The 19155-nt window shown below is 38.2% G+C and overlaps 1 non-coding gene across 19 annotated transcripts in view; it reads right to left on the bottom strand.

Annotated features, from left to right (window-relative positions):
* Window positions 1-19155, bottom strand: part of LOC124173581 — a 289573-nt gene that overhangs the window by 38895 nt on the left and 231523 nt on the right. For 2 of the 19 annotated variants that reach the window (XR_006868628.1, XR_006868633.1), the window contains 2 exons: window positions 13605-14105; window positions 11031-11153 (listed from right to left, as the gene is read on the bottom strand). This is a non-coding gene — a transcript (uncharacterized LOC124173581). The other 17 variants (XR_006868642.1, XR_006868643.1, XR_006868630.1 and 14 more) reach the window with 16 other exon arrangements.

Here is a 19155-nt window from a genome sequence, read left to right as displayed (position 1 = left end):
TGGAAGTACTGCTTTCATTAGTTTGTTAACCCCGACGACAAAGACATATAATGGATAAATTCGTCATTCGGAAAAATAAAAACTAACGTCCAATCTATCGGGATAGCCGAATAATCCACGAATGGGAACGAAAACGTATTAATCTCGTGATATGAGAACGGATGCTATTTTGACCCCGGTAATCCGACGTTCGGGCCCCGAACGAGAAACAAGACACTGCCGAATTCCACTGCTAAGCTCCGCCTCTCCCAGTATGAAAAACTTGGGTAGCAGTTTACATAACCATTTCATATATTTTTCTGTGTTTAACGGAATATTGACTCGTAATTATAAATACTCGCTTTATTTACTTTTAAAAATCATATTAAACCTTGGCTGTAATAATGATACGCATCGAAAAGCTCATTTATGAAATCAGCTGTTTGTAGAGGGTATGAGAACATTACGAATAATTCAGACTGGTGGTTATAAAAATCTAGGGTTAAGCAATTTTTAAAAAATTTTATGCATCCACCGAGATTATTACAACGACATCGATATACAGGCGAAGCAGAAATCAGCCAATATATTCTTGTCGTGATCTGTCGTAGTGACTTTCTGATTTACGTTTTCGTCATAACAAAATGCAGTAATCGAGTCGGTATTCTTAAGTTTTCTCAAGAGTAGAGTGTGAACAAGTGATTTTTTAACATTATGGTATGAATAGACTGACGGAAACATATTATCTAAGCAATGGACTAGCTGAGGTTGCAAAAACGGATGTTTTGGCGTTACGACCACTTTAAAAAATAGTTTTCACGATTAAAAATAGGTTATCGGATCACTTATTCAACAGTAAAGTGTGATCAAGTGAATAGTAACGGTCTTGATTGAGTTAACTGCAGGAAATAATTAATTTAAACAAAATTCGAGTACACCACGCCGAAAACTTGCGTGGTTATATTACAGTCATTAAACTGACTGAAATAATTGATGGAAAATATAGAATCTAGACGTGCAGTAATGCCAAAAACATTATAGAACCAATCAATGATTGATATTGCAAACTTTGTTTGTGAAATGTTTCTTGCTATTCTAATTTACATCAGCCACCATACGACCCACATAGCATGTTAACTCATGTCAAGTTTGAGTTTTCCTTACCATGTCAAGGTTGACTCTTTGAAGCTGCCAAATCCAGCCCATATCAAGCTACCGAACTTCTTTTTTCCCTTGTGGCGTCTAGGCTGAAATATTTTCTGGTCAGAAAGCTCACTCACTCACATGTTACACAATTTATTCACCTATGGCAAGCAAAAACACACTGTGTTGTACAGCATAAGCAATGGCCATGTATTTGATTCCGAGAATTACCATTGAAAGCAATATTTTTTCCTCAGGCTCTAGGGTAAGATTTTCATAGCCCATGGAATCTCTAATTCAGTGTCAAAAATATACAATCAGTGGTGGCTGTTCATTTACCCCAGGTTAATACATAAGAGTGCCAATTTGGTAACCAATACTTAGGAGTCCTATTTCAGGTTTGAATATTTTAATATGGTAAAAAAGAAACGATACTTTATCCTGAAAATGTTTGAATTTATTCCAAACATTGGAGCCTTAATTAAAGGAGATAATTTGGACCCATGCACCTGAAGACTCAAGGAACATCAAAGCCAGATTAATCAAAGAAAAATTACATTAAGGTTCTAAATCATTGTCTGCAAAGTGTATTAAAGAAAAGGTTCTCGTTAAATCCTGCAGGATGTATATGAGGAGAATGGATCGTTTAAGTATAAGACCAAATCAGTGTATGCATGTTTCTCAAAGTCTGCCACTAAAATTCCTTGTGATGATGTCTACATGCATGGAAAGAGCTGAGATATCAAGTTCTTTATACATTTATGATATAAAATTGTGCTATCACCACTAAAATGTTATAGAAACTAGTGTATATGAAGCCATCCATTCACCTTGGAGCCAAAAGCAATAACCCTCGGAATGGACACAATTTGATTATATTTGATTTGGTGCTAGAATGCTTAATTATCAACGGATTTGGTTCAAACTAAATTTAAAACGTCCAAAATATTGTGAGTATCTAATCGTAGTGAGTGAGTTTAGGCACAGAGGTTTGAGTAGTTTAGGAAATATCTGAGAGGTATGTGGTTGAGAAATGGAATTTTTCACTTGTAAAATTCAAAATGTATGTTTACAATCAGTAATCATGGAGGGATATTGAGGTGAGGCTACTAAAAGCTTCATAGTACTATCATAAATAAGTGCATTGAGTTTGAAAACGATAGCATTATTAGATCCTACGATATCATCAGATTTGCGTTTGAACCATATGGTACGACGAAATTTTGACCCAAAACCTTATTTTGCCATATATAGGATAATTACCGACGGATTTCGGCGAAATATGTCTTAAAACGATCACAATTATGTGTAGTACATGCGTGCAGAGTTTGGGAGCGATGCGACTCGTGGTTAAAACTGTAGCTCAAGAGTTATCACCGTTCAGATTTTTCGCGTGAAATTTTTCAACTCAGTATAATGGACAAATATGTAGCATTAGGTAATTCAAGGCGAATTTTGACAGGAGACGCTTAAAAGGTCTATAGAACTAAAAGAAATAAGAGTGAAGTGTCTCCAAGCGATTGCATTTATAGTTCCAGAGATAACCGTGGTTTTATATGTATTGGGGTATAGCGTGAAGGGATTTTGACCCAAAACCTTATTTTGCCATATATAGGATAATTACCGACGGATTTCGGCGAAATATGTCTTAAAACGATCACAATTATGTGTACTACATGCGTGCAGAGTTTGGGAGCGATGCGACTCATGGTTAAAACTGTAGCTCAAGAGTTATCACCGTTCAGATTTTTCGCGTGAAATTTTTCAACTCAGTATAATGGACAAATATGTAGCATTAGGTAATTCAAGGCGAATTTTGACAGGAGACGCTTAAAAGGTCTATAGAACTAAAAGAAATAAGAGTGAAGTGTCTCCAAGCGATTGCATTTATAGTTCCAGAGATAACCGTGGTTTTATATGTATTGGGGTATAGCGTGAAGGGATTTTGACCCAAAACCTTATTTTGCCATATATAGGATAATTACCGACGGATTTCGGCGAAATATGTCTTAAAACGATCACAATTATGTGTACTACATGCGTGCAGAGTTTGGGAGCGATGCGACTCATGGTTAAAACTGTAGCTCAAGAGTTATAACGGTCAGATTTTTCGCGTGAAATTTTTCAACTCAGTATAATGGACAAATATGTAGCATTAGGTAATTCAAGGCGAATTTTGACAGGAGACGCTTAAAAGGTCTATAGAACTAAAAGAAATAAGAGTGAAGTGTCTCCAAGCGATTGCATTTATAGTTCCAGAGATAACCGTGGTTTTATATGTATTGGGGTATAGCGTGAAGGGATTTTGACCCAAAACCTTATTTTGCCATATATAGGATAATTACCGACGGATTTCGGCGAAATATGTCTTAAAACGATCACAATTATGTGTAGTACATGCGTGCAGAGTTTGGGAGCGATGCGACTCATGGTTAAAACTGTAGCTCAAGAGTTATAACGGTCAGATTTTTCGCGTGAAATTTTTCAACTCAGTATAATGGACAAATATGTAGCATTAGGTAATTCAAGGCGAATTTTGACAGGAGACGCTTAAAAGGTCTATAGAACTAAAAGAAATAAGAGTGAAGTGTCTCCAAGCGATTGAATTTATAGTTCCAGAGATAACCGTGGTTTTATATGTATTGGGGTATAGCGTGAAGGGATTTTGACCCAAAACCTTATTTTGCCATATATAGGATAATTACCGACGGATTTCGGCGAAATATGTCTTAAAACGATCACAATTATGTGTAGTACATGCGTGCAGAGTTTGGGAGCGATGCGACTCATGGTTAAAACTGTAGCTCAAGAGTTATCACCGGTCAGATTTTTCGCGTGAAAATTTTCAACTCAGTATCATGGTGGGACGGATTTAAAAACATTGATGTGATCGAATCAAATATTTGTGGGGAGTTTTGGTGCCACAAAGTCGATAGCTCGAATAATGTACTGTCATATGTGCACGTCCCAGTTCCTAGAGTAAGATTAGTGATGGAATGTTAGACATTGTGTGGAAACCAAATTCAAGAGGCATTTCGATCGGACAAGTTTAGAACGTTGGGGTAATTAATTCAAATTTTTTTGTGCAGTTTAAGTGCTACCAAAATGAACAGTTTCAAATAATATCAGCAAAGGTTTGTCACATAGAGAAATATTTCCTTGTCAGCATTCACCAAGGACTCCAACAGCATGGGACATAACTCCAACAGCATAAGACATGGAGACCACAGGCTTTCTTTCAGGCAAACTTCTCATGCAGCAGACGTGGTTTAAATGATCAGGACAGACCCGTTCCTACATGCCAGAGGACGTGAATCTGAAAGAAAGTTAAAATCTGACATATATCGATATCCCTTCGGCTCACACTTAAATTGAATTCCTGTCAATAGAGCCTTCCTTCAAGTGAAGATATACCATGAAACATTCTCCAATTGTACCATGCATGAAGTTATAAGTCACTGCAATTCAGTGTGCATAATTATTTAGTTTAAAAAAGTTTTAGTTAAAAAAATATTTGTATGTGATAGTGTTCGTAGTTTAAACGAGGATATATTCGAAAATGTGGATTGTACAGCACAGCAATTCCAGTCATAAGCTTCCTAAAATAACCGACATTCTCCCTGATGTAAGATCCGATGTGATCCTCCAAGACCTGAAATGGAATTACAGAGACTATTAAAACGATACATGTAACTTTCACAGGTTGTAAAATCTCACACATTAACCAAACACAAGAATGAAGTTGAAATGTCGTTCAGCATTTGTCAGGTGTTTGAAAGGCTGTTCATGGCAATGTACAAGGTATATCATATTCTCAAATAACACAAGCTAGTTCATGCTATTAGTGAATACACGACTTATATATTACAATCTCAGGATGTCAACATGACATTTCTAGATTCCAACTCAATATCATTTATAATTTCAAAAATATCCCTTTTCAAGTGCCTGATATTTTGCAAAGGCAATATTTCCAATAAAATCCTAAGTTTCCTAACTTTAAATAATATCCTAAGTGACGTTCCAAAGAAAATTAATGTGTTTTCATATTTCATGCGATCACTCGGAAAAACTCCTATGTCAAACTTTTCTCCTCGAAATTACATTTCTCGACCGATGTACTCAGGATGACTATTAAATTTATCACATATTCACACCTTCCATTCCCATAAAATATACTTGCCGTCAGAATCGAAATTTTTTAATTATTCCACCCGATATCCAGAAGAAATTATCATAGGGCGTTAGCTTGGCCCAAAACTTTTTACAACTCACCGTCACCGTTACAACTCTTTCACGTCCACGACTCAAGTACAAAGTTTTACACGGATTTCCCGAATAACATGGTATTTAAAAATCCGAATTGCTGTGTATCTTGTTCTAGAATGTGTGTTGATGTGAAATAACACGTAAAACATTGCTTGGTGGCCACTTTGTGTTAAATAAACGGCTTTTTCCGTCATCTCGACTGCTCGGCGTGGCATTTCGGAGTAAACTTAGGACAGGAATTTAGTGTACATTGTGGGATTAAAAATCTGAAACCAAGTGATTGTCGTACACACACGTTGTATGGTGTTGACAAAGATAAGAATTACATTTCTGTCTCGACGGTATAGCATATTATCGCCTTAGAGTTTGAAGTTAGGAGAAGGCAACCAGTACTGCATTATAATTTTTTTTCCAAAATCGGTACGGTGCGGCGTGGGTTTCTGGACTACGAAACACGTTACATGCTGTAAGTTTTATGGTGAACATCAGAGATGAGAGAATAGGAAAGAGAGCAATCAACTGAAGCCAAATATAATGCATCACATGTAGTTTCTTCGTCACGGTACTAAATCAATTCTATCACGCAATCATCAAATCGAGGAACTCGACTACATCAGTACTAAACTCCAGTGTAGACATGCAATTATAACACGTAATCAGTAGAAAAACATCAAAGGCATTTATTTAATACTGGTTGCAGAGAATTTTCTCCGCCGAAACTTTTTCTTGAGACATAATTTCGCTGTTAGCAGACGGTGCCTGCTCTTGGAAGTACTGCTTTCATTAGTTTGATAACCCCGACGAAAAAGACATATAATGGATAAATTCGTCATTCGTAAAAATAAAAACTAACGTCCAATCGATCGGGATAGCCGAATAATCCACGAATGGGAAGGAAAACGTATTAATCTCGTGATATGAGAACGGATGCTATTTTGACCCCGGTAATCCGACGTTCGGGCCCCGAACGAGAAACAAGACACTGCCGAATTCCACTGCTAAGCTCCGCCTCTCCCAGTATGAAAAACTTGGGTAGCAGTTTACATAACCATTTCATATATTTTTCTGTGTTTAACGGAATATTGACTCGTAATTATAAATACTCGCTTTATTTACTTTTAAAAATCATATTAAACCTTGGCTGTAATAATGATACGCATCGAAAAGCTCATTTATGAAATCAGCTGTTTGTAGAGGGTATGAGAACATTACGAATAATTCAGACTGGTGGTTATAAAAATCTAGGGTTAAGCAATTTTTAAAAAATTTTATGCATCCACCGAGATTATTACAACGACATCGATATACAGGCGAAGCAGAAATCAGCCAATATATTCTTGTCGTGATCTGTCGTAGTGACTTTCTGATTTACGTTTTCGTCATAACAAAATGCAGTAATCGAGTCGGTATTCTTAAGTTTTCTCAAGAGTAGAGTGTGAACAAGTGATTTTTTAACATTATGGTATGAATAGACTGACGGAATCATCTACAAAAACAATTCCTTCGAAGATTGCTCAAGACCACAAATTTTTCAATTTCAAAACCCAATTGTTGCTAATGATGACCTCACCCTCTGGTCTTTGGACAAGAGTCCATGTATTATTTTATTATATCCATATATTATAGAAACAAACATTACTGTGAAGTGTTACAGCCTCAGAATGATTTATTTAAAAAACATGCTATTTGAAGTGCCTGGCATTTTGCAAACTAAATTTTCAAAATCAACATTATATCCTAGAAACCTTAAAAAACAATGGATTTTGGTGGGACCGGCTTTAAAACGATAAGAAAATTAAGAGAATTGTTTGTGACGAGTTTAAGTGCGAAGGATGAAACGGTTTAAAACGTATCTCAGGATTTGTTAAATAAGAAATGAAATTTTCAGTTTCGATACAATAAATTAATGCAAAATCAGTAATTGAAGACGGATTTTGACCTGAGAGGTCTAAAAGGTTCCTTTTACTAAAACAAAGACGAGAGTGGAGTTTCAGAACGATCGACTTATGAGTTCCTAAAATAACTTCAGTTTTCTGTTTGACGTTTTCAGCGTGATGTGGCCAAAATTATATTTCGTGCTAGAATGGTCAATTACGAACCGATTCTGATGAAATTTGTTTTTAATCGTCCACAATAATGTGAGTATCAAATCGTGGTGAATTCAGTCCCTGGGGTTCGAGTAGTTTAAGATAAATCTGAGAGGATGTGTTTGAAAAATCCAATTTTTCGCTTGCAAAATTAAAAACATGTGTTTAAAAACAGTAATTTAAGAGGGATTCAGACAGGAGCTGTTTGGATCGTTCCTTCCACCGTAACAGATGAAAATGTGGAGTTTCAGAAGGATCGACTTATTAGTTTGGGAGATAAATATCAGGTTGACGTTACTTTCTGGGAGCGCAAGCCATTTTTGAAGCAAAAACTTTTTTCGCCACACGAGACATAATTACCCAATTATTTAAATGAAACATGGTTTTAAACGATGACCGTTAAGGGCACTACCAACGTGGGTAGTTTGGGATCGATCCATAAAATAGTTTAACTTAAATGTCAGGAGATGTCAGGGAACAGAAAACGTTTCAGGAGTGAATTTGAAATTTTCCTTGAAATACAGAATTTAATTCCTTTTTTGACAGGAGACGTATGAAAACGTTCGCATAACCTAATAGATGGTGAATTTAAAGTTTCAGAACGATCGACTTATGAGTTCCTTAAATAACTTCAGTTTTCTGTTTGACATTTTCAGCGCGATGGATTTTGTCGCCAAAATTAGATTTCGTGCTAGAATGGTCAATTACGAACCGATTCTGATGAAATTTGTTTTAAATCGTCCACAATAATGTGAGTATCAAATCGTGGTGAATTCAGTCCCTGGGGTTCGAGTAGTTTAAGATAAATCTGAGAGGATGTGTTTGAAAAATCCAATTTTTCGCTTGCAAAATTAAAAACATGTGTTTAAAAACAGTAATTTAAGAGGGATTCAGACAGGAGCTGTTTGGATCGTTCCTTCCACCGTAACAGATGAAAATGTGGAGTTCCAGAAGGATCGACTTATTAGTTTGGGAGATAAATATCAGGTTGACGTTACTTTCTGGGAGCGCAAGCCATTTTTGAAGCAAAAACTTTTTTCGCCACACGAGACATAATTACCCAATTATTTAAATGAAACATGGTTTTAAACGATGACCGTTAAGGGCACTACCAACGTGGGTAGTTTGGGATCGATCCATAAAATAGTTTAACTTAAATGTCAGGAGATGTCAGGGAACGGTAAACGTTTCAGGAGTGAATTTGAAATTTTCCTTGAAATACAGAATTTAATTCCTTTTTTGACAGGAGACGTATGAAAACGTTCGCATAACCTAATAGATGGTGAATTTAAAGTTTCAGAACGATCGACTTATGAGTTCCTAAAATAACTTCAGTTTTCTGTTTGACGTTTTCAGCGTGATGTGGCCAAAATTATATTTCGTGCTAGAATGGTCAATTACGAACCGATTCTGATGAAATTTGTTTTAAATCGTCCACAATAATGTGAGTATCAAATCGTGGTGAATTCAGTCCCTGGGGTTCGAGTAGTTTAAGATAAATCTGAGAGGATGTGTTTGAAAAATCCAATTTTTCGCTTGCAAAATTAAAAACATGTGTTTAAAAACAGTAATTTAAGAGGGATTCAGACAGGAGCTGTTTGGATCGTTCCTTCCACCGTAACAGATGAAAATGTGGAGTTTCAGAAGGATCGACTTATTAGTTTGGGAGATAAATATCAGGTTGACGTTACTTTCTGGGAGCGCAAGCCATTTTTGAAGCAAAAACTTTTTTCGCCACACGAGACATAATTACCCAATTATTTAAATGAAACATGGTTTTAAACGATGACCGTTAAGGGCACTACCAACGTGGGTAGTTTGGGATCGATCCATAAAATAGTTTAACTTAAATGTCAGGAGATGTCAGGGAACAGAAAACGTTTCAGGAGTGAATTTGAAATTTTCCTTGAAATACAGAATTTAATTCCTTTTTTGACAGGAGACGTATGAAAACGTTCGCATAACCTAATAGATGGTGAATTTAAAGTTTCAGAACGATCGACTTATGAGTTCCTTAAATAACTTCAGTTTTCTGTTTGACATTTTCAGCGCGATGGATTTTGTCGCCAAAATTAGATTTCGTGCTAGAATGGTCAATTACGAACCGATTCTGATGAAATTTGTTTTAAATCGTCCACAATAATGTGAGTATCAAATCGTGGTGAATTCAGTCCCTGGGGTTCGAGTAGTTTAAGATAAATCTGAGAGGATGTGTTTGAAAAATTAAATTTTTCGCTTGCAAAATTAAAAACATGTGTTTAAAAACAGTAATTTAAGAGGGATTCAGACAGGAGCTGTTTGGATCGTTCCTTCCACCGTAACAGATGAAAATGTGGAGTTTCAGAAGGATCGACTTATTAGTTTGGGAGATAAATATCAGGTTGACGTTACTTTCTGGGAGCGCAAGCCATTTTTGAAGCAAATACTTTTTTTGCCACACGAGACATAATTACCCAATTATTTAAATGAAACATGGTTTTAAACGATGACCGTTAAGGGCACTACCAACGTGGGTAGTTTGGGATCGATCCATAAAATAGTTTAACTTAAATGTCAGGAGATGTCAGGGAACGGTAAACGTTTCAGGAGTGAATTTGAAATTTTCCTTGAAATACAGAATTTAATTCCTTTTTTGACAGGAGACGTATGAAAACGTTCGCATAACCTAATAGATGGTGAATTTAAAGTTTCAGAACGATCGACTTATGAGTTCCTAAAATAACTTCAGTTTTCTGTTTGACGTTTTCAGCGTGATGTGGCCAAAATTATATTTCGTGCTAGAATGGTCAATTACGAACCGATTCTGATGAAATTTGTTTTAAATCGTCCACAATAATGTGAGTATCAAATCGTGGTGAATTCAGTCCCTGGGGTTCGAGTAGTTTAAGATAAATCTGAGAGGATGTGTTTGAAAAATCCAATTTTTCGCTTGCAAAATTAAAAACATGTGTTTAAAAACAGTAATTTAAGAGGGATTCAGACAGGAGCTGTTTGGATCGTTCCTTCCACCGTAACAGATGAAAATGTGGAGTTCCAGAAGGATCGACTTATTAGTTTGGGAGATAAATATCAGGTTGACGTTACTTTCTGGGAGCGCAAGCCATTTTTGAAGCAAAAACTTTTTTCGCCACACGAGACATAATTACCCAATTATTTAAATGAAACATGGTTTTAAACGATGACCGTTAAGGGCACTACCAACGTGGGTAGTTTGGGATCGATCCATAAAATAGTTTAACTTAAATGTCAGGAGATGTCAGGGAACAGAAAACGTTTCAGGAGTGAATTTGAAATTTTCCTTGAAATACAGAATTTAATTCCTTTTTTGACAGGAGACGTATGAAAACGTTCGCATAACCTAATAGATGGTGAATTTAAAGTTTCAGAACGATCGACTTATTAGTTTGGGAGATAGACCTCAGGTTTGCATTTGGAGATTGGACCGTGATATGTTGTTGCAAATAATGTGATTAAAATGGAATTCTACAAAAACAAATGATATTGGCAAAGGTTAATTTCTTCGTCAGCATTCAGCAACACTGTCGTGGTTACCCATCGAAGTTAATCTTGAACTTGTATAGCTTCAAGAGCCGATGGCAAGTCCAACTTGGAGACCAACATGGACAGGCAAACTTCTGGCTCAGCAAAACTGGGGCCACAGCAGGGGACGCGAACCTGAAATAAAGTTAAAAAATGTATGAGCATGTCTACGCATACAGATTAGAAGTCAATGTTTTATAATAAACTTCACGGCAAGTTGTTAACATATGGTGCTGGAAATAACAGTGCCATTCATGAACTCACTAGTCTGTCATCCATCAGTACGTGTCGTCAAGTGTTATTAAAATAGTATTTCCACCGAGTTTCATCATTCACAACTTTAAAAAATATCCTAACTGACGTTCCAAAGAAAATTAATGTTTTTTCATATTTCATGCCATCACTCGGAAAAACTCCTATGTCAAACTTTTCACCTCGAAATTACATTTCTCGACCGATGTACTCAGGATGACTATTAAATTTATCACATATTCACACCTTCCATTCCCATAAAATATCATTGCCGTCAGAATCGAAATTTTTTAATTATTCCACCCGATATCCAGAAGAAATTATCATAGGGCGTTAGCTTGGCCCAAAACTTTTTCCCCCGTTACGTAAACCTGGAGACCCTTGTCGTTATTACGACAGTAATCTCAGTAAACGATCAAGGGTTGAAAAAAAGGGAAGATTTCGGCAATGAGTTAAATTACACTTGATGATCAATAGTAAATTTCTCCAAATCCCGTCTTAATCTCCCGAGTTTCGTTGCCATGAAAAACGTTTGGGCCAAGTTGACGCGGGCGCGATGCATGCATATCGCCGTTCAAATAATATGATTAAAATGGAATTCTACACAAACAAAAGATAATGGCAAAGTGTATCAGACAAAGAAAAATATATTAAAGCATACATTAGTGTCGAGTTTTGTAGCCTTAGATTCATTAGTTTAAAATATATCCCATTAGAAGTGCCCGAGATATTGCAATGGCTAAAATTCCAATATCAAAATTATGTTCTATAAACCGTAAAAACCAGCGGATTTTGACGAGACAAGCTTTAAGACGAAAACGGAAATAAGGCAATTGTTCGTGACGAGTGTCAGTGCGATTGAAGTAATGGTTTAATTAATATGTTGCAATCCCTGTCTGTCAACATGAAATTCGTAGAGTCAAACACAATGTTATTCATAAAAACCATAGTTACCGTGGGATTTTGATGGGAGACGCTTTAAAACGTAGATAATAATTATACACACGTTATTGTAGAGTTTCGTAACCCTAGAGTAAGTAATTTCAAAAACATCTCATTTCAAGTGACTGATATTTTGCAAAGGCTGATTTTCCGATATAAACATTATATCTTATGAACAGTAAAAACCAACGGATTTTGATGGGACTAGTTTTAAAAGAATAGGAGAAATAAGGCAATTGTTCGTGACGAGTGTCAGTGCGATTGAATTAATGGTTTAATTAATATGTTGCAATCCCTGTCTGTCAACATGAAATTCGTAGAGTCAAACACAATGTTATTCATAAAAACCATAGTTACCGTGGGATTTTGATGGGAGACGCTTTAAAACGTAGATAATAATTATACACACGTTATTGTAGAGTTTCGTAACCCTAGAGTTAGTAATTTCAAAAACATCTCATTTCAAGTGACTGATATTTTGCAAAGGCTGATTTTCCGATATAAACATTATATCTTATGAACAGTAAAAACCAACGGATTTTGATGGGACTAGTTTTAAAAGAATAGGAGAAATAAGGCAATTGTTCGTGACGAGTGTCAGTGCGATTGAATTAATGGTTTAATTAATATGTTGCAATCCCTGTCTGTCAACATGAAATTCGTAGAGTCAAACACAATGTTATTCATAAAAACCATAGTTACCGTGGGATTTTGATGGGAGACGCTTTAAAACGTAGATAATAATTATACACACGTTATTGTAGAGTTTCGTAACCCTAGAGTTAGTAATTTCAAAAACATCTCATTTCAAGTGACTGATATTTTGCAAAGGCTGATTTTCCGATATAAACATTATATCTTATGAACAGTAAAAACCAACGGATTTTGATGGGACTAGTTTTAAAAGAATAGGAGAAATAAGGCAATTGTTCGTGACGAGTGTCAGTGCGATTGAATTAATGGTTTAATTAATATGTTACACTCAGTGGCTGAGAAACTGAAATTCCAAATGTCAAACTCAAAATTATTCATGAAAACCATAGTTGCCGTGGGATCTTGATGGGAGACGCTTTAAAACGTAGATAATAATGATACAAACGTTATTGAAGAGTTTCGTAACCCTAGAGTTAGTAATTTCAAAAATATCCTATTTCAAGTGACTGATATTTTCAAAAGGTTGATTTTCCAATATAAACATTATATCTTATAAACCGTTAGAAGCATCGGATTTTAGTGGGACAAGTTTTAAAAGAATAGGAGAAATAAGGCAATTGTTCGTGACGAGTGTCAGTGCGATTGAATTTATGGTTTAATTAATATGTTACAATCTGCCGGTGAAAAAATAACATTACATGTGTCATACAGAAAATTATTTGTTTAAGCCATAATTACCGAGGGATTTGGACGGGAGACAATTCAAAACGTAGGTAACGTTTACACGAACATTTTTGTGGAGTTTGGTAGCCACAGAATGAATAGTTTGAAAAATATCCCATAAATGTTCACAAAGTTGTCATCGTGTCAACATGCAAATCTGGGAACCCAATGTGGAGTATGTGGCTGTATGATGCAACACAATATTTCTTAACATGCAACTAAACTACACTAATAATAAGCACTGTTGTACACATGCATTTAAAACTTGATCATTTAATCACTTGCACACTGCTCACTTCACGGTCACACGCATTTCTTTAATACTTTCACAGAAAAACTTCAAAATGCACCGATCACAACAAAACTTCACTTCTAAGACTCGGGCAGGATTCCTCGTAAGACCGTCACTTGCTTTCTTAAAATTACCCAACAGCCATTCAACAGTTGAAATGCATTTATGTTTCCCAAGGGTATATTTACAGGTTGTCGGCGGCGATCGGCTCATCACAGTTCAACCTGAAAAATTGACAATAATAAAAGCACGTATTCCCGCCAACTTCCATTGCACATTCAAAATATATCGACACCACTTCAAACCACCGATCCATCCCCATGAACAGAAGACGTAGCTAATTCAAAATTAATCAAAAACACATCATCTCTTAACGAACGATATCATGCAATCACATTTGCCGGTCGTAGAACAGGCAATACGATAACTCGACTACATCAGTAATAAACTCCAGTGTAGAAATGCAATCATAACACGTAATCTGTAGTTAACATCAAAGGCATTTATTTAACACTCGTTACAGAGATTTTGTACCACCGAAAATTTTCCCGGAGACGTAACTTCGCAAAAGGTGCCTGCTCTTGGAAGTACTGCTTTCATTATTTTGATAACCTCGACAACACAGGGATATGATGCCTAAATTCGTCATTCGTAAAAATTGAAAGTTACGTCGAATCGATCGGGATAGCCGAATAATCCACAAATTGGAACGAAAATGTATTAATCCCGTGATATGAGAACGGCTGCTTTTTTGACCCCGGTAATCCGACAGCTGACGGGAAAAACAAGCGACGTTCGGGCCCCGAACGAGAAACAAGACAATGCCGAATTCCTTACTTTCAGCAGACTATATCCTAGCCACCACAAGACAATGCTTTTGGGCTCTTATTCTGTACATGAGTCGCAATAAATAGCACATGCTATTCTGCGGGTCATCATTGCAACGAGACCGTATTCCAAATGAAGCGTTGTAATATTTTTTTTCGCAATGGGAGTCTTGCCAAGCTCCGCCCAACCTAGTATGAAAAACTTGGGTAGCAATTTCCGTAAACATTAGATATTTCATATATTTTTCTGTATTTAACGGAATATTGACTCGCAATTATAAATACTCGCTTTATTTACTTTTAAAAATCATAGTAAACCGTGGATGTACATATGATACGCATTGAAAATCTCATTTATGAAATCAGCTGTTAGTCGAGGGTATGAGAAAATGACGTGGCGGTTATTTGTTTTCGTATCGGCTAATCATTATTATGTGATCACATTTTAATGTGGAAAATACAATCGGCATTAAAAGAGGGTGTGAAACCAATTTTTTGCGAGCCACGGCAAGTTCCTATTTCATTCAAAGGAAAGGTTGAGAAGGAACTTGACAGGCTAGTATCTGAAGGTCGTTGGTTCTTCAGAGTTGTTTAACCTCTCTTGCTGACTGGAGTGATAACAATTCATTGAAGCATAACTCTAGTAAATGTAATGTACTTACCTTTTGTCGAGGGAAAATCCCATACTTAAAGAACTACATTTTAGGTTAGCATAGGCTGAATAGTTAGCATAGTTAGCATAGGCTGAATTTTCGATAACAACATTATGTCATATAAACGGTAAAAACCAGTGGATTTTGATGGGGACGGTTTTAAAACGTTAAGAAAATTGAGACAAATATTCGTGATTAGTGTCTGTGCAACAGAGTCAATAGTTTTAAAAATGTGTTACAATCTGATACTGAGTATATCATTTTTCCATTTTCTGACTCAAAATTATTTCTAAAAACCATGATTATCGTTGGATTTTGACTCGTGACGTTTCAAATCGTAGGTAACATTAAAACAAACATTATTGTGGAGTCTCGTAGGCACAGAAGGAACAGTTTGAAAAATATCCCATATAATGTGCCTGACAGTTAGCATAGGCTGAATTTTCGATAACAACATTATGTCATATAAACGGTAAAAACCAATGGATTTTGATGGGGACGGTTTTAAAACGTTAAGAAAATTGAGACAAATATTCGTGATTAGTGTCAGTGCAACAGAGTCAATAGTTTTAAAAATGTGTTACAATCTGATACTGAGTATATCATTTTTCCATTTTCATACTCAAAATTATATCTAAAAACCATGATTATCGTTGGATTTTGACGGGTGACGTTTCAAATCGTAGGTAACATTAAAACAAACATTATTGTGGAGTCTCGTAGGCACAGTAGGAATAGTTTGAAAAATATCCCATATTATGTGCCTGACAGTTAGCATACGCTGAATTTTCGATAACAACATTATGTCATATAAACGGTAAAAACCAGTGGATTTTGATGGGGACGGTTTTAAAACGTTAAGAAAATTAAGACATATATTCGTGATCAGTGTCTGTGCGAAGGACTCCACGGTTTAATAAATTTGTTACATACCGTGGCTCAAAAAATCAAATGTCAATCGCCTTACTGAAAATTATTCGTTTAAGCCATAATTACCGAGGGATTTGGACGGGAGACGTATCGAAACGTAGGTAACATTAAAAGGAACATTATTGTGGAGTTTGGTTGCCACAGAATGAATAGTTTGAAAAATATCCCATAAGTTGTATTCATGTCAACATGCTGTTCTGGGAACCCAGGGTTGAGTGTGTGGCCGTATGATGCAACGCAATATTTCTTAACATGCAACTTCACTACATTAATAATAAACTCTGGTGTACACATGCATTTAAAACTCGATGGTGTAATCGCTTGCGCACTGCTTAACTTCACGGTCACACGCATTACTTTAAGACTTTCACAGAAAAACTTCAAAATGCACCGATCACAAGAACGCTTCACTCGGACGAATTTTCTGCAATGCACACGACACAGTAAGTGTGGAAATTTGTTGCACACGAGGAAATATAGAGGATCACACGATACATCCTCTGCGGAGAGTAAATGCAGCAAATTAATAGTAATTATCTTGTCGTGGGCTAATTGCCTGATGCTCCAAGCTCGCCTGTAGCAGATAGTTCCGTAGTCGCCACTGGGGGCACCACCTCTCGGACGTCGCATCAATCAGCTGTCTACGAGACGTTATTTTCTCGGTACGATTCCTTCAAATAATACCGCGTTATACAGAGTATTCATACGAATTCCTCCTCGGTGAGTGCACCGCGTTCTTTACCCGCTCACTAATAGAGGTTTTTGTGGTGTGGTTGCCACGGCAAAGAGTCATTGTTGGTCGAACGTTGAAAATGCATGCTTTCGAGGAGAGAAAGTACTTGGGAAAGGTAACGAAATGTCTACGATGAAGCGGAATGGTATTTAAAAATTCTCCAACCTTTGACTCTGTGGTGTTAAGAAAGCATAGAGGCCATTAAAAATATTTTTTTAAATTAAAAGAAAAACAATCTGCAATGCTCTTCTTATGGGATAACGGTCATGGCACGTCGAGGGCCCCGAGGCCGTTTTCGCATGCGATGGACGTGAAAGGAAAAGCGTATTCCATCACTTGAATGAATTTCTAAGGTATCTTCAAAATTCCATTCGATTATTCCAATTAAAAGTTGTATAAAAAGTCATTGCAACGTTAATATGTCACGCCATGTTTTCCTCAGCCAGGCTGCGGTCCCAGAGTCCCGGGTTCGAATCTCGGAGTCGGTCGTTCTTTTGAATGGTATTTTTTCTTTTATTTTCACGACGTTATCGTTTCCCGAGACCTTCGTGCGAGCGACGCCTTCGTTCTTCGGCGATTTCAAGTATTTCGCGATCGTCAGCGCCACCGCAGCCCAACTACTCGCGCCATACCGAACGCGCGCAGAATTCAAACTCGCCACTAGAACGGTCGTCGGGTACGCTTTTCGAGGGGGCAAAATTCGACGTTCCCCGCTTCGATCCCGTACAAAACGGTTACCATCGAATACACCTGCGAGTCGATCGGATCGACGCGCTCCAATACCCGTCTCTGCATCGACGTTTCTCCCGAAAAACGCGTACGAAGTCGGCAGTTTCGCGATGCGGGCACGCATTCGGTGACGTGCCGAAACCTCGTCCCGAGCGTTTCTCGAAGAGAATCGCGAACGCATTTTCCCATTTCAATCGGCTCCACGGACGGCGATCGCCCCGGGAAGAAATTGCAATGTTTCCACCTTCGACATCGAATAAATCCGAGATCCGATCGCGCATTCCATCGTCCGCGGCACCATCCCACGAAAACACCATTCCGCGGCACGGAAAACCGTCGAAATCGAATCCACGATCGATATTCTCCTCGGGAAAAATTTACAAAGTCGAACCTATCGAAAGTGACCGCGGTCGATACTCCCGCGGTATCGAATCGATACCGAGGTCGAAACGTCGCGGAGAAAAAATATCCCACATTTTTTTATATTTTTTTTCGACGTCCGATGCCGCGACGCGCACGATCGCGACCGCGCCTCCGACACGGCACCCGAATCTCGAAGAAATTCGAAAATTCGCGAACGGCGGTCGCCACGACAGACGCGCGTTCCAGATGCGAGACACACCGACGTCCCCTAAAACCACCCGAAAACCTTTCAAATTTTTTCTCAAAAAAATTTTTCGGCGCGGCTGCGCCGCGCGGTAGGGGGGCGGGGGGGGGGGGGGGGGGGCCGGCGAAAATTATTCTAAGTCCAGAAATTTTTTTGAGCGTCCGGGACGAAGCATTTTCAGTTCGACCGGCCCGCCGTCTGCGCGACGGGCCGGTCATTCCGCTCGGAAGCGGAAAACCACCCGAAAAGCCCCCGGGGACTTCCTTCTCCCTCGCGAGGGAGCCCCAGAGTCGAACTCCAGGTCGGAAGCCCCGGGGGCTGTTCCGAGGCGCCGGAGACGCCTCGGAGTCCAGCCCGAAGGCGCGGGTTCCCAAAAGCCCCGGCGGCTTCGTTCCATCCGCCGGCGCTGACCCTCTTTCGAGAGTCTGAACGCACGATTACGAACCAGGGGAGGTCTTTATTTCCAGCGCGCAGAGACTCGTGAGAGCTAACCTCGCCTCCGACACCAATCCTTTCCCTCGCCTCCGTCGCCGTCCCCGACGGCCTCAGATCCTTACGGTGGAAACGAGGGCCGGAGCTTCCCGCGCCACGATCACCCAGTCACGCATTTTTCTCGCGACCCATCACTCCACATCCGCGGTCTCCCCGACACTCCGAAGTTCCTCGCGAAACGTACCGGTCCCAGAAAAAAATTTTTATCTCACGAACCCCGGTCACCGAGCCACGAATTTCCTCTCCGCGGCCCGCGTCACTCGTTCCCCGTCCACTATACACGCGTTCCTCACTTTTGCGCGC

This window comes from Ischnura elegans, unplaced genomic scaffold, assembly GCF_921293095.1.
Source record: "Ischnura elegans unplaced genomic scaffold, ioIscEleg1.1, whole genome shotgun sequence".
Lineage (NCBI taxonomy): Eukaryota > Metazoa > Arthropoda > Insecta > Odonata > Coenagrionidae > Ischnura > Ischnura elegans.
This window is presented reverse-complemented; position numbering and strand designations above follow the sequence as displayed.